Source organism: Mytilus trossulus, chromosome 3, assembly GCF_036588685.1.
Source record: "Mytilus trossulus isolate FHL-02 chromosome 3, PNRI_Mtr1.1.1.hap1, whole genome shotgun sequence".
NCBI lineage: Eukaryota > Metazoa > Mollusca > Bivalvia > Mytilida > Mytilidae > Mytilus > Mytilus trossulus.
The window spans coordinates 56,555,559-56,572,922 of NC_086375.1; the positions used below are offsets into that span (position 1 = coordinate 56,555,559).

Below are 17,364 nucleotides of genomic sequence, written 5' to 3' on the forward strand. Positions count from 1 at the left end.
GTAAACATAGGATAACCCCTTACCAAAACAAAGACACATAGAACACTTAATTGCATGTATCAAAAGTTGCATAACAGGTTAACCGCCAAACTTTTTTTTAATATTTTTTTTTAATTTTTGTTTTAAACAGCAAAGTTACTGTTTTGAATAAATAAACTCATCGTGTGTTTCGTGTGCTCTGTGACGCTCGAATCCAAAAATTTTTAAAAGGCCAAATAAAGTACGGAGTTGAACATCATTTAGGACAAAAACTCCTGAGGATCTTTCGCCCCTCTTTTATATATAACAAATACACCTTTTTCCCAAGTTAGTCTTTTTTTGTATATGACCTTACCTCATCAGTACAGCTGACCATGTAAAGAAAGTGTACAAATAAAAGTATCCATAACTTCAGGCAATGCTATAAACAGAACGAAGTGAATGCACGAAAGACTAGAATATCTACTTTAGAATATAATTAAACGAGAAATAGATGTTTTAAACATAAAACATATTTTCGTGATTATAGAAACTAATAATAGTAACAAAATGATGAGTTATAATCTCAAAATAGAAACAAATTGTAAAAATAAAGCGTGGAAGAGCTTGTAGTACAATATCTGTCGATAGATAAAAGAATCTTCTACTATCATTAACACTGGAAGTTTAGTCATAGTAAGGAATAAGGCGAGAAATTCAAGCATTTGACTTACTTACGAATATAAAGTATGTATTCAGTGAACACAGAAAACTTTGGAATAACAATTTATATATTTTTTTGATTTATATTGGAAATTTGCTACCGATAAAAAGGAAACATGAATGTAATTTTCTTCGGCTGTTGATAATGGGATTGCGTGGGTGTTAGATCAATAAGTTGTCCATGCTTTGTGTATATTGTGAGTTTGTGTTTACAACGGGAAAGTTAAATGAAGGTAAGGACTTTTTTCTTCTAATTTAAAGAAATTGTTTTGAATGATTCAAAATAAATAACAAAAAAAATACAAAACGACAAACGACACGCTTTATTAGCAACTTCTTAATTTGGCATTTACCGATGCAAAGGGTCAATGTGACGTCATAAAACTTGCCTTTAGCCATTACGTCGATTTTTTATCGTCATGATGTTGCATTAAAAATTGAAATGGTTTCTATTTCAATTTGGGAAAAAAGGTCTATTTTAATTGTATTCTGTATTAGTAATAGATTGTTGATCGGCAATAAGCCTTAACTTTTCAGCTTATCTTTTGTTTTGGAGATAAGTTTGTTTTAGGAATATGTTTTGTAGTCAGTTGCAAACCTTTGAATCGCATTTCACATCTTTAAAAATGTATACAAGTTATTCATATCTAAAATTACGTATTGAAATATTTGTGAACCTCTCCGTTTTCGATACTACTAAAAATTTCATGACATGTAGTCATATATCATTGTAAACCGAACTATACAATTATTATGTACATAGTAAATAATGTTTCTGTTCACGTTGTTGAGGGATATTTGCAGCATTTAGTTGTTATGAACAGGTTAAACATTGCATGCTATAAATGGAATATAAATAAATGCATAATATTATAAGTAGTGGTTAACCAGAAATACTGCCGACAAATTGATACGTCATAACAGACTGACGTAGACTTCCACGCAATATGCTATTTTATATGGATCTGCAGAACGTATTGCTAATATTTACTTAGGATGTTAAATCTAATGAGTATTTAACCATTTATTGGTTTAACTTTGCTGCATTAGCAGACAATGATAGATTTAATGGTCATTATCTTTAGGATGAGAGAACTTAATACAAAAAAAGAAATTAAATCGAATCGCAATAATGAGATTTGAGCGAAACACATAACTTATGGTTAACCGCATTGTGTAACTGAATGTTAGATTGATGAATAGGTATAACCATAGATGTAATATTCATATATATATATGGTCAAACAATTGATATCTCACTTTTGCTAATTTATAAAGATCTTTAACTATTTATTTAGTTGGGATGGGAGAAAAGGTGTGCGTGTGTTGGGGGAGGGTAATTTGTGTACAGCTTACACACATATATTTAACATTCATTTTATTTTTATTTTGAAATCGTCAATTTGAAAGGTACTAGATATACTATCAATTATGAATAATATTTGAACTTACTTTAAAAATAAATACAGTTAGTGAATGGTGATTAGAACATGAAGACTATACCAAGACAGCAGTCAAAGCATATTTTAGTTTTTATGAACCCACTACTTGTTTTGCGCAAATGTTTTCTATTGAAATGTTATCATAAACGTTTGCAACTTATCAAATACCACACGACACGTGTTACTAGCTTAACCTTCATATTAACAAAACAACCAAAAGTGTCAAAACATTAGTTTCAGAACAAATTATTTAATTTTGAAATGAAAATTTACAAATGAAACGTATGTATCAATTGCGGTGAAATGACACACAGTTGTATTTTTTTAATAAGATGTAAAAAATATCCGTGTTTATTTTCCTCAATGCTCTTCAACTTTGTATTTGTTTGGCTTTTTAACTATTTTGATTTGAGCGTCACTGATGAGTCTTATGTAGACGAAACGCGCGTATGGCGTATAAAATTATAATCCTGGTACTTTTGATAACTATTATTTAAGATGAATAGGCGGTTCTTCATTTCTTTATCTTATATATATATATATATATTAGAATCATTCTTCAAATAATAAAACAAAAACTTATAATACCTTATGTTTTTGAAGGCCATTAGTTAGAATAGTCACTTTTGGAAAATAAAGAAACATTGAGACATTTCACAAACTAGTTAACACAAAAATATTGATTGGTTTGCAGTGGTGTACATTTTTTATTATATAATTATCATGATATTTTGAAGGGAGCGGAGACACGAAAAATAAAGGCAACAGTAGTATACCGAGGTACAAAACTCATAAATCGATATAAAAAACCCAAATCCGGGTCACAAACCCAAAAAGAGGGAAACGCATTAAATATAAGAGGCGAATGACGACACAACATTAAAATGTAACACACACAGAAACGAACTAAGCATTTACACAAAAAATTTGAAAATGAACATTCTGGACTAGTTAGAATTTGATTTTTTTCCCCAAAATAGGACGAAAATGAATATTTTGTACATGAAAAAGGAAATAAATGTGTACAAAAGTAAAAAAAAAATATCCACGCTCTCAAAATTAAGTTTTTTTTTAATCACATAATAATTTTATTCATCAAATATTGTTTGTTTCATGAACCATCAAGATTCCAAGCTTCTCTTGACGTAACCTGTTACCCAAAATTAAGCTTAACTCGAAAAATGAAGAAAAGTACTAATATTTCCTCAGAAATTTACAAATATTTCTGGAAAGTGTTTAGCAAAGGTAAACTTAATAATTTTCTGAGACATTCTTTTTTTAAACTTACTCATTAATTTGTGATTTATTTGTAAAAGTGAAAGTCACTAGTTAATCTAGTTATCCAGTGTACTCCCAAATTACGATCTTGCACGGACAATTAACCCAGTGAAATGTTTTACAAAAGGATTCGTTTACATTTTTAGCAAACATTTACCTAAATAAATTTCAGTACACAATTTCAGTAAGGAAAACTTTTATTCATTTATTGGAAGGTTGGGTTTAATTCTTATTTAGGATGTAGCAAATAAGAACCTCTTGATTAATTCATAAAAGGACTAGGGCAATGCCATACACCCTTCTATCTTAATCCTTGTTGACTTTCGTTAACCCGGTCTAGCTAGGACCTTTATATTAACTGTAGAACAAGATCAACCAAGTACAGAGCACGACATAAAGCAACTGTGACAGAGCTCTTTTGAGACTTTGAAGTACGTTTATTAGAAAATAAATTCAATTGCATTTAATGCAATTGAATTTATTTTCTAATAAACGTACTTCAAACGATCTAATGCAATTGAATTTATTTTCTAATAAACGTACTTTAAACGATCTATTTGTAAAGATCAACCAAGTACAGAGCACGACATAAAGCAACTGTGACAGAGCTCTTTTGAGACTTTGAAGTACGTTTATTAGAAAATAAATTCAATTGCATTAAATGCAACAGTTTATTCAAATCATTGTACTGTTGTCTATGGTGGATACCTGTCCAATTTGCAACATTTCCACCTCTCCCTCTCTTTTACCTTGTGGAGTTAAAAACTACACATCATAATAGGATGTCATCTTACCCTAACATAAGGAGATAACTTATTCGTGATTCTAAGCAAGTTTGTACTATTTGATTGTCCAGTAATCATAATATAATCAAGATTTTTTGAAAACAATGGTAATCAAGCAATCAAAATTTCTGCAACGTGAAAGTGGTTTATTCTGAAATAACTTCAGCCTTCAGATGTTTGCATGTCAAAAGGGCACGTCTGTTAATGGTTAGCAAACTATATACCTTTAGACTTTCATTAATTATTTAACTTTTAAAAATTAAATAATTAATCAAACGCCTCCATGGAAAAACCCTGATGCTAAGAAAAAAATACCCATACTCCCACACGGAAAATCCAATGACCATTTATACTGATATGGATTATGGAGCTGGATAGTATAGTAACACTCAAAGATCAATCAATACAGTTAATAATAGCTTTAGAATAGTCAATAATTCAGTGAGTGTCGACTTTCATGAATTAAAAATATTCCGTCTATAGACGAGACAAAACTGGATTTGAAGTTCAGATTGAATATTCAAAACCTCGAAGCAATCAAGAAAAAAAAGTTTATCCATGTTTACTTAATTATCATCACGAATATGTGAAGGACATTTTCCCGCAAAAGCGGATTTTATAGTTGAGATTCTGTGGTTATGTTTATGGCGAACTTGGACTTCATTTCAAAGATTGGTTTACTATATATCCACACAACGAATAATATTGCACAAGTGCTGTGATATTTTCAATAATTAAAAAATATGGACATTTACAATGAACGAAGATATTCGGCGACACAAGTTAACAGTTAACTTTGCAAACGGAATATACTGCGTACTCTTCGAAGACATTTAAATTTGTTACTTGCCAAGTTATCACGGGTTTCAATTTATTTTTAGAGTTTAATATTAGGAGGGTACCTTCTTTTTGAAATTAAAAGCATGATCATACAAAGGAAGAAAACATAATAAATATCTTGTGTTATTTGTTTATTTTTTCTAAAACTTCGCTTTCTTAAATTTCAAGACATTCTTATCACCGATTTCTTTTACTAGTCATTAGAGCACAAAGGGTACCAATTATGGAGTAGGATCAGTTCACCATTCCATTATTTTTTAGTCGTTGGTACTGGTTTTCGTAATTATTTTGTTTTGCCATGTTGTTTTCTGTTTTCAATGATTTAATTATTTTTTCACAGTCCCCTTTGTATCTTTTATATATTTTTTTGCAAATAAACTATGTTCAAATAGGTTTTGCACATTTTATTTTATAAACACGATAAAGGCAATTCACATACATACATGACTTTAATTGTGAAATAGCTAATCATATTTCGGTTTAAATAAATTCTGATATTTTTAAGAATGTTGAATCAATATATATCATATTTGTTGGTCTGATGATTAATTTGTATCTTTATATTCCGTGTTATAACTTTATTATTAATTACATATATTCCATAGGAGAGAAAAAAAGACGTGCATTAACAACAAAATAATTTAAAAATATGTCTTTTTGTTTTTACCAATCATAAGTTTATATTGACAACTAGTTAACGGATGCTTTGTAAATAAGCTCCCTGTTGTTAAAATTATAATTATTTATTATTTTCTCGTTCTTAAGAATGATTAAATTTCAAAATTTGAATATGTTCAAGACGATTTTGACAATTTATAATTACAACTTCTCGTTTGTTTTGAATCACTTTCAAATGCATAAAGTCATTCTTTTCTTCTTGTGGATTTTTATTTTAACACGTTTATGTGTTGAAAGACAGATGCACTTTTTGATAATTTATGGTATAAACATGGGAAGGTCAATGTAAAAGAGACAAATAAAAGCTAAAATAAGATTGTACATACATGTTTTTTGCCTAAGGCGTGTTACCAGTCAAGGCTAGATTCATACTTTGTCAAACATGCCAATGGTGCAAAAGTCCTTCCAACGAAATGATAAAAATAACAAGGAAACTCGCGGGCCCGTATACATTTTTCATTATCATCTAACACCAGTATTTGATACCAATATAGATTTGAAACAGTAGTATACTGGGCTTTTAACTCAAGTGGTATTTTGCGAAGTATTTCTTTTTTAAATACTTTTCAAATAAAAGCAAAGTTTAGCAAAACAAATTCAGTTGAAGATTAAGGTATATGAAACGAACTATTGTAAATAAAAAAAAAAATATGCCAATATATTAATTGACATAAAATTTACGGTTTCTATTTGAAGCTTCTTAATATTTTTAATTTAGTTAGCTTTTTACCATGATGAAAGAAAAAAAAGGATAAGCTTAAACAGGAAAAAAACGTTCTTTGAAATGTTCATATTAAACTCACCTTAGATACTAGAATAAAGATTATAAAATATATTTATAAATTTTATAAATTAAATGTTTACAAAATTTTGATTTTTAAATATAAAGGCTTTTCCACCTCAGGCATAGATTACCTTAGCTGTATTTGACAACACTTTTAGGAAATTTAGATCTCAATGGTCACCAACTTCGTACTTTTTTTGGCTTTTTAAATCTTTTTTGGATTCGAGCGTCACTGATGAGTCTTTTGTAGATGAAACGCGCGTCTGGCGTATATATAAAATTTAGTCCTGGTATCTATGATGAGTTTATTTGTACACATTTTTGTGTATCTAGTACAGACTTTTGTCTTGTTGAATTATTATTTAATGAATTACATACATTGGAAACTTATGGTATTATTGAGTAAGCTTTATTGTAAAAGAACATTGACTGTGGACTGCTGAATTTAACATGAGTCTTTGTTTAAAAATATTTTTTTTCAAGGGCAAAAATTATGAAGAAGATATCTTAATAAAATCTTTAGTTTAGAAGTACATATTTTTACATACTTTGCAATACTCAATATTTTTCTTTTTTGTGTGTGTGTGTGTGAATTTGACTCAAATTACATAAATAAAGATAACAGTAGTATACCGGTTTTCAAATGGTTACAAACCAAAAGCTGATAGAAACACATTAACTATTTGGGGAAAATAAAGGAATAACAGGAACACCGAAGTGCAACAAAATCAAAAACCAACAAACTTAGACATAAAAACTATTATATTCCTGACTTCTTCACAATTTTTGGTAACGCTATCTTTTGTTTTTGAAAATGGATATTATTATACTTGAAATTCTCGAATTTCAATTTTGTTTCTCTCTATATTTTGAAGAGATGTTTAGAATGGATAAACCGAACAATTTTACAAATAAAAGAACTGCATTTTTGTATTGAGTTTATTTAGAAGTTAAGCAAAAGACGTCAACAAACATAAACTGATCAAAATCAAACAATTTTGAAATTAACAGTAATAAACAGAAAATGCAGATGTATTCGGAATAATTTTGTATCTTTAGTTAAGATGATGCATAAGCCAGGCAATTTTTGTAAATAACAACGTTTATAGATGCAAACTAAAACATATAAAACACTGAAAATAATGTATTTTATTCATTATTTTTTCCATGAGTGCAATTTTGTATCCAGTCAAAATTAGATTATTATATATTTTTATATATCTATACTAATTGTCTATATCTTAACTTTCAAAATTTACACACACTATAACACATGAAGAGTCATATGGATCTTTTACCGTACATAATGTCATATATTAACAGAATATTAAAGGTATTAGATTGTGAACCAATGCAATAAAACCTATAGTCTCTTTACAATGTGTTTTTCAAAATAATTTGCGTACACATTGTACACATATTCGTAAAAATTGTTTTAATAGTATATTTATATAGTCTGAAATGGTCAACCATATGATTTTCTCACCCAAAGCATTGATGATAATATGTGAAAATAGAATATGCGGTTTGGGTAAATATTTTAGAAAAAAATAGTGTGATTTTTTCAAAATATCAAAATTTTAAGTTAAATAATATTTTTTCATATTTGAATGTAGTGTAAATTTTATAATTGTAAACAGTAAATGCAAATAAATGGGATTGACTCTTGTTAATATGCCCGTTTCCAAAAACAGTAATACAATGATTTGTGCGAACAGGTTTGCATTAAAAAATGCATGCATGCAACAAAGTATCAGAAAAGGCAAAATATCAATATTAGTGCATTATTCAACAGAGTAATGGACGAAACCACTGTTTTGCAGCTATTGATTTTACAGCTGGCGATACGTGTGGGCGGGAAGCAAGTATATACTTCTTCCATGGCGGCAAGTTGTTACGCTTCCTGTCGGTGTTAAAATCTTTAAAATGTTATTGTTACTTTTTCTTGGGAGAAAACTATCTGCAGTATAAAGAAAGCAAATTTTAAGTGCATTGCACATATTTTTAAAACATAAACAATAAATCAAAGCATATTTAATGAAAGTTCTGATTTAAACTATGTCACTTCCAACTGTTTATAAGATATATTAAAAAAATCTTCTATCTTTTTAGTAGATAGAACTGACTATTGAATTTTTACAAATTGATATACAAAAATCACAAAAGAGAGGCTTTTTTATCCGTGTAACGGTATTTGTTTTTACTTTTAGTATTTATTCAACATTATTTTAAATGTAATTATTTATTCGACATTATTTGAATTGTAATTATTTATTCGACATTACTTGAATTGTAATCATTTATTCAACATTACTTGAATTGTTATTATTCATTCGACATTATTTGAATTGTAATTATTCATTCGACATTACTTGAATTATAATTATTTATACTTGTATGATACTTATTTACCTATGGTCCACTTACTGTATGCTGCACTCCTGTATATTTTAAAACTGATATTATCTGTAAAACAGGACCTTTTACCTTTAAATTATCATCGGATCTAAAAACAATTTTACAATTTTACAACGCTTTTTGACAAGAAATTGACACTTAATTGACACTCACTCTTTTTTTTTTGCTTCTCTTTATTGCTAAATAATATACAAAACAACAAGCTCAAAGTCGCATCTTTTTTTTAAACATACACTTATATATGATGTAAAATAAAATTGAGAATGGAAATGGGGAATGTGTCAAAGAGACAACAACCCGACCATAGAAAAAACAACAGCAGAAGGTCACTAACAGGTCTTCAATGTAGCGAGAAATTCCCGCACCCGGAGGCGTCCTTCAGCTGGCCCCTAAACAAATATACACTTGCATACGTTAGTGGCTCTGTATTGCGACATATATATGTTGTACATTAAATGTATTTTCTGTTTTTATCTTATTTGGTTTCTATTTTATGACACATAACTCTGAATATATATTATCTATATTAGAATGCTATCAAACTGAATTTTCTAAAAGTGGTAAAATTTAATATTCTTACTGGTAACTGCAAAATTTATATGGAACACCAACGATCCTTGTTTAACACTGAAATATACAGATAATATTATTTTTTAAAGCCCTTCAAGTATCCAACAAATGTCTATCAGTCTCACTCTGTCCTAGCATTATCCTATATTCATGACTGGTTATAACATGTTGTCCTTTATTTTTGACTTGGTTCAGGATGCATTGTGTATATTGTATATTTAAAGATTAAGGTAATTTAGACGGGATTGTGCTGGATATTTACTTTTTATTTTGTATTTATCTAATTCATTAGCTTATATGGTATAACTTGTCATATACTTCGGTCTTGGTACCCTAATTGTTCTTTATTTATGACTTGGTTCATGCATTGCCACATACTTTTGACTTGGTTCATTGCCACATACCTTTGACTCAGTTCATGAATTGTCACATTCTTCTGACTAAGTACATGCATTTATTGACGACTCAGTAAACTCGTTGTCCTTTATTTATGAATAAGTACCTGTATTGTCTTTTATTAACGACCCAGTAAACTCGTTGTCCTTTATTTATGACTAAGTACCGGTATTGTCTTTTATTGACGACTCAGTAAACTCGTTGTCCTTTATTTATGAATAAGTACCTGTATTGTCTTTTATTGACGACTCAGCAATCTCGTTGTCCTTTATTGACGGATCAGTACACTGGTTGTCCTTTATAAATGATTGTGTTCACCCATGGTCCTTTATTGACGAATCAGTAAACTCGTTGTCCCTTATTTATGACTTAGTATATGTATTGTCCTTTATTGGCGACTCAGTAAACTTGTTGTCCTTTATTTATGACTTAGTACATGTATTATCCTTTATTGACGACTCAGTAAGCTCGTTGTCCCTTATTTATGATTTAGTACATGTATTGTCCTTTTTTTGACGACTCAGTACACTCGTTGTCCTTTATTCATAACGTTATACACCCATTGTCCTTTATTGACAATTCAGTAAACTCGTTGTCCTTTATTTATGACTTAGTACATATATTGTCCTTTATTGACGAATCAGTAAACTCGTTGTCCTTTATTAATGATTGTGTACACCCATTGTTCTTCATTGACGATAAACTCGATGTCCTTTTCTATGATTAAATTCATGTTTAGTCCTTTATTAAACTTGTTGTCCTTTATTTTATGACTTTGTACACCCATTGTCCTTTATTGATGAATCAGTATACTCGATGTTCTTTATTTTATGACTTTGTACACCCATTGTCCTTTATTGACGAATCAGTAAACTCGTTGTCCTTTATTTTATGACTAAGTACACCATTGTCCTTTATGTATGACATAGTACACACTTTGTCCTTTATGTATGACATAGTATACGCATTGTCCTTTATGTATGACATAAAAAACGCATTGTCCTTTATATATGACATAATAAACTCATTGTCCTTTATTTATGACTAGTTCATGCATTTTCACATTCATCGGACTTTGTATATGTGCCGTCATATACCTTTGACTTGTTTCATGCATTGTCGCGTACTTCTGACTTTGTACATAGAATCATATTTAAAACAGTGTGGTCCTGGCCATTGATTGACGACCTAAATTATCCCATTGACTGGGACAGATTAGGTGAACGTTTGTCTGTAACGACCATTGCTCACTTCTTACTGATTATAGAATTTAAACTGTGGGGTCACCAAAGGTTCTTAACGCCTTTAATAAAAAAATAATTCGATAACTTATTCAGGAATAACCGTTATGTTGTGATTTATATTATTGATATAAATCAACACATCGTATTATTCCGGAATCGTTTTTCGAATTGCTTTTTTAGGTGTTGAGAACCTTGGTGACCCCACAGATTCAGTGTCTTTAACAAGTACACAGTGAGCAGTGATTGTTACCGACAAACGTTCACATAATCTGTCCCAGTCAATGGGATAATTGAGGTCGTCAATAAATGGCCAGAACCACACTGTTTTGAATATGATTCTATGTTGGCACATACCTTTGACTTAGTTAATACATTGCCACATACTTGTGCGAGGGTTCTTGAATGAAGTGTAATATATCTTTGACTTTTTTCATGCTTTGTCACATACTTCTGATTTGCTACATGTGTTGTCCCATACATTTGATTTGGTTCATGCATTGTCCCATACTTCTGTTTTGGTGCATGCATTTTGTGCATAATTTGTTACACACTTCTGACTTTGTGGTTCTTACTTTTTGTTTTACAATTTTCTGACTTCCTGATGTTAACTTTGTTCCACACCATTTCCTTTTTGGTGCATACTTAGTCGCATACTTCTGTCTAATTACATGTTTTGGTACACACTTCTGACTTGGTGTGTACATTGTTATTCACTTCTGACTTGACACATTCTTCAATGTTCCAGACATCTGACTTGGCACATGACTTGTTACATTATTCTGACTTGGTAATACTTTGTTACACACTTCTGACTTGGTAAATAATTTTTGACACACTTCTGACTTGGTCCATACTTTGATACACACTTCTGACTTGGTACATGTTTTGTAACACACTTCTGACCTTGCACATGTTTTGTTACACACTTCTAACTTGACATCTGCCTTGTTACATACTTATGACTTAAGTCTATGGTTCTGTTAGGGATACGTCTTTTTTATTTCAAGATTCAATTTTTTTTATGATGCAGTCTTTTATTTCTCCTTGAATGGTTTTCAAATTAAGTTTTACAAATTAAGGATAATGAGATGTATCGTTAACCTCAGTATTGTAACTAACAGATTATTTTCACTTCTTTCCTTGACTTTTTTTGTATGTGTAAACTACTTTCTAATTTTCTAAGAATTCTTTTTGTAAATATCTAGTTTTATGTTACTGATGTTGTCGATTTTGTTTCACATTCATAAATACATTGCAGTCTTCCTAAAAGAAGTTGTAATCATTTTATACTGTCACTCGATGGTCTTTTCATATTGAGTTTTCTGGTCCAGTATTACCAAATCATTCCCCGACATATATTCTGTAAAGTGTTGCATCTTATTGATATTATTGTCTTTTGTCATTCAAGTCCACATAATACATACATTATCATAAGAATTCTCTGTCAGATTAGTCTCGAATCTTATCAATGTTCTCTGACAATTTTAAAGGGTACAAGTCTCGTTTGGCCAAATGAATGTTTGTGTTGAAGGATTGCAAAAATATTGTATTCTCTTTTCTGGCAATAAAAAAATCTTTTTACCATTTTAAACTTGAACAAAAATTATGTCCTAGGACAATTAGAAATTAATGAGAAATTAATAACTGGATAATACTTAACGGAATTCAAATACAATACAATACAATGAAGATTGATTAGGAAAATATAAATATTTAACTTAGTGTGGCGGTGAATTGGGTTCTGAGTTCAAACGGTTTCATTTATTTATATAATCTTGTTTCAATTTTTTTTATTTTTAAATTTGAAAAAAAAAGTCATTAGAAAATAAGGACAGAAAACGAAACAATATATATTTTTGAAACTTTTTTGAATTTTTTGAATTTTTTTTTATTATAAATCTATGGATTTGAAATAGGAGATTTAAGGATTTTAAGACATATAATGTGTGCTTTTTATACAAATGCTTATTTTAAAGGAATTCAATTATTGATCTATGTTCAGTTAGATTTTAACAAACAAGGTTTTATGCAAAAATTTACCAGAATCTGTGACATAGAACATTTACTGTAACATGACCTTGAATAAATTACAAACAAAATCAAAGTTGTATGCTGATGAAATGCTCTACAATGAAACTTGTATTAAAAGTTGTAATATAATTCCGTATATTTTTATGTTTTTGTTTCGGGAATGGTCGTTTTGCACCTTTTTTGTCATCATTATATTCTTAGATAACGGAAAAAGTATTTAAAGAATATGTTGCATGTAATGGAATCAAAAAGAAATTCAAAAGACAAGGGTATATTTTATTACATGAAACAGGTGTTTATTCGTAAGAAACCTTTGTAAAATCCATACCAGAAGTGTAATAGAAATCAGATTATACTGATGAAGATTCGTAAAAATAATACCATTCACCAGAAAATCAAATTGTAAAATAAAATATTGAAAACAAACCTTATAAAATATAAAGGAGTAGGTCCGGTAAGACCCCTTTTTGGCCCCAAAAAATAACAGTTTTACAAAATTGTTAAAATGTAAACTTTTAGTTATTTATTGGACAGTTAAATGGTTCTGCTACATAAATATGGGCAGTTTTTTAACAATACAATGCACAAATATCGGGTTGTAGCACTATCAAGTCATGCTCATTTTTGTTAAATTTTAGACGGTTTCCGTGTAAAACCAAAGTGGCCGCATTCGTGTTCATCCTTAATATTGAAATGTAAGTTTTATTTCATAATAATACATAACATACATAAAGGTTGTGGATGAACACGGATGCGGCCACTTTCGTTTTTGACAAAAACCATCTGAAAACTGTCGTTTTTTTGCATATCTGAGAGATTTTTCATATTTGAGCTTGAATCGGATAGTTTTTAATGACTAAATCAGTTAAAATCTTTCACATAAATTTATTGAATCAAATGAAATAGACACTTAAGTGTTTAAAAAGTGGTCGAAATCTTTCGTCAGATGAAACTGAAATTTGAGGCCAAAATGAGTCCTTACCGGACCTACTCCTTTAAAAATATTATGTGAAATGCTATCGGCCATTTGATACTTTCAATATACTTAAATTAACATTTTTTAAAGGGAGGCATTACACAATTGCAGGCTTAACATTTGGTTTTCTAGACCCGTGTTTTGTCAACGTCTGCGTCGCATGAATCGAATAGTTATCAAAAGTACCAGGATTACAATTTTATACGGACGACTAAATCGATGTCGATGTTGAAAATATATTAAAAAAAATCTTACCGAAGCAATCCTAAGCCGATTGGGTCTGGTGTGTTGGGGTGGGTCTGGTTTAGTGTTCTGCGGTGTAATAGTGTTAAAACACTCAGTTAAGTATGATTTTAAGAACAATAAGGATAAGACCATCATTTATATTTAGGGTCAGTCTCTAGAAAATAGTTTTGAGATTGCATAGTTGAAATAAAAAAAAAAACGCAAAAAAAGTTAGATTAGAGCAAGCGATAAGATATATATATATAACGTGAAAGCCTTTCCGAACGTTCTCTGAAAGATTTAAGCCAAGTCATAACTAAGGTAAAAAAAAAATTAAAAAAAGAACATAAATACATTCCATTTCCTCAGTTGATTGTCTTTATAAACAACGTGTTTAAAAAAATAACGACTAAATTTGAAACAGATAAAGTTCTTGAATTAGTAGTGTATATTTGTAATCTCCATTAAATGGCTTCTCGAACATTTGTAATCTCAAAGAAACTCTCATGATATTTGTTTTTACACATATTCGCATAAAATACAACTAATAGATAGAAATAAATTTAAACAAACTGAAAATATAAAGAAATATTCTCCACTTGGTTTTGTAGTATACAAGTTTCAATGTTGTCTTTAGTTATTTCTGTACATTACCAATATTTTATTGTTGCCAACGTATTTGTTTATTTCCTGCAAAATCATTCACAACAGCATTTGTCAGAAGCGAATATGCTCAAGCCATCTGTTTTTGAACTCGATAGCTAAATAAGGTCCTTTCGCCATTTTGTTACAGGTTAAATTAACCTAGAGATTATTGCCAGCCGTCTGTTACAGATAATTGAACAGATATTGCTAATATAGATCAGTCTAACTTATGCATTAATCAATATTAATAGAAAATGATTAAACTTTCCTACCTTTCATTTTTGCAAGCCATCTTCTCGGTAGTTTAATCTATTCGTCTCCGCCATTTTACAGCATACTTCCATATATACGCTGTCGACACGTATGTATATACCAGTATATAACGGTGCAGCGATTATGTTTTATGCCAATTAATAATGATAACGAAAGCATAAATATGAGTAAATATAACAATTTTTTAAGAAGGTCATAATGATTACATTAAAAAGTTGGACCAATTGTTAACAGGTGACATTCGATATTAGTCAACTTAACCAAATTATTGCTCGATCGGCACATTAAACATTGAAAAAATATATCATACATAATTTTTAATTTCAAGCAGATTTATCAAAATCTAATAAAGCTTGTAGCTGGATTTTTGCAACCTATCCCTTTTTTGTCTGGAATTTTCTAATTTGCCATGATGTATGCTCACATGGCACGTTAAAACTTAGCTACTTATTTTCTGTGTGCTCTTCCTCAAATAATCAGTCTGACCAAGAAATAAGCATACTTTTACGCTATGCACATGTGTTGTTTCAGGTTAACTCAGCACACAGTCACAAAAAAAAAAGTAATTGTAATACGGGGTAGACAAATAAAAAAAATCCCAATTGTTGTATTCGTCCAACAAGCAATATACACTATAGAGTAAAATGAAACCGAATGATACAATCATTGCTGTATTATTATACACAATTGCCAACATTAAATACTATTATAATAAGATAAAAGATGGGTATGACAGCATAACAATATCACTGTTTAGGGTACTGATAGTGTCCTAACTTAGGGTAACATATACTGTGCTATAGTATAGCCCTTCAAACCCCTTAATACCACAATAAATAATAACTATTGATGCCTTGTTTTCTATGTACAATATTGAACCAGGTGACAATCATAAAATAATTTCTCCACCATCTATTCTGTATAGCTATTGTTTATTTGAAATGAAACAGTGATTATTTTATTTATTATCATTTTCGGATTCATGTTAGACAGGGTCAAATTAGATAATTTAGAATTCATACATTTAAAATTTCAAAAACAAAATTTAATTACAAACTGCCTGTATCAAGTCAGGAATATGCCAGTTGTGACCCATTCGTTTGATCTGTTTGATTATGGACTTTTCGTTTTGAGTTTGCTTTGGAGTTATTTAACTTTATTTTTTATCCTGGTAGGTTCCCCATCATTGGCTTTTTAAACGTGTCGGTATTTATAAGAGTATCATAGAATATCAGAAAAAATTAAAACAAAAGTAGGGTGTTGTAATGATTTGATATCAATTGAATAACACTCGTTAGTAATGACTGTCATTGTAAGTTGGTAAATAATCATATTTTAATTCTTCCTGCCACAAGCTGTTGACAGTTTTTTCAACCTAATCCTTTTATTATCGCAATTTTCATCCAGCATTTTGATAAATAATTTCATCCAGCGAGACAACATTGCTCGTTTATAGAAGTGGTTCAGAAATGAAGACTAAAAGAAACAATATAAAAGACGTATTGTACAGGAGAACATAAGGTATTAAACAACATATATGTGTCTATTAAAATGGAAGCCCTTACAGCAAAATGCCTTCAGTGTGTAGGTTTTTTTTTGTGATGTGTTTATTAGCAAAATCTACATTAATAAATATTCATAGTAAGTAAGTAAATCAGCTTCAGTGTGTAGGTTGGTTAGCTTGCTTGCTAGCTGAACCGTAAAGTCTTAATTAGGTCAGGTAAACTACTCTCCTTTAAGAGTAGACTAGTCCGACAGATAACTGTTTTATCTGTATATAGGAAGTTAACCTTATAATAATTTTACGGTTCAACTAACAATCAAGCTAGCCAAGTATATATCTTTTACTTACACACTCAAGACATATTTGCTGTAATCGTCTCGAGTGTGGTAATGCTGTAAATAAATAAACAGTGTCATTCAAAGATCTGCCGTCTACAGGACATGTGACGGGGTTAGTGTATCATATTTGTTTTTTTCGTCTATTGTCTTGTATCTAAACTAGGCCGTTAGTTTTCTCGTTTGATTAATTTTGCATATGTCAAATCGAGGTCTTTTATAGCTAATTATGCGGTATAAGTTTTGCTCATTTCGGTTG

At 29.9% G+C, this 17,364-nt stretch overlaps 1 long non-coding RNA gene across 1 annotated transcript in view; it reads left to right on the forward strand.

Annotated features, from left to right (window-relative positions):
- The first annotated feature begins 579 nt into the window (after nt 1-579).
- Nucleotides 580-17,364, forward strand: part of LOC134709571 (uncharacterized) — a 44,120-nt gene continuing 27,335 nt past the window's right edge. Inside the window, exon 1 of the long non-coding RNA XR_010105985.1 lies at nt 580-914. This is a non-coding gene — a long non-coding RNA (uncharacterized LOC134709571). The remainder of the gene's footprint in view (nt 915-17,364) is intronic.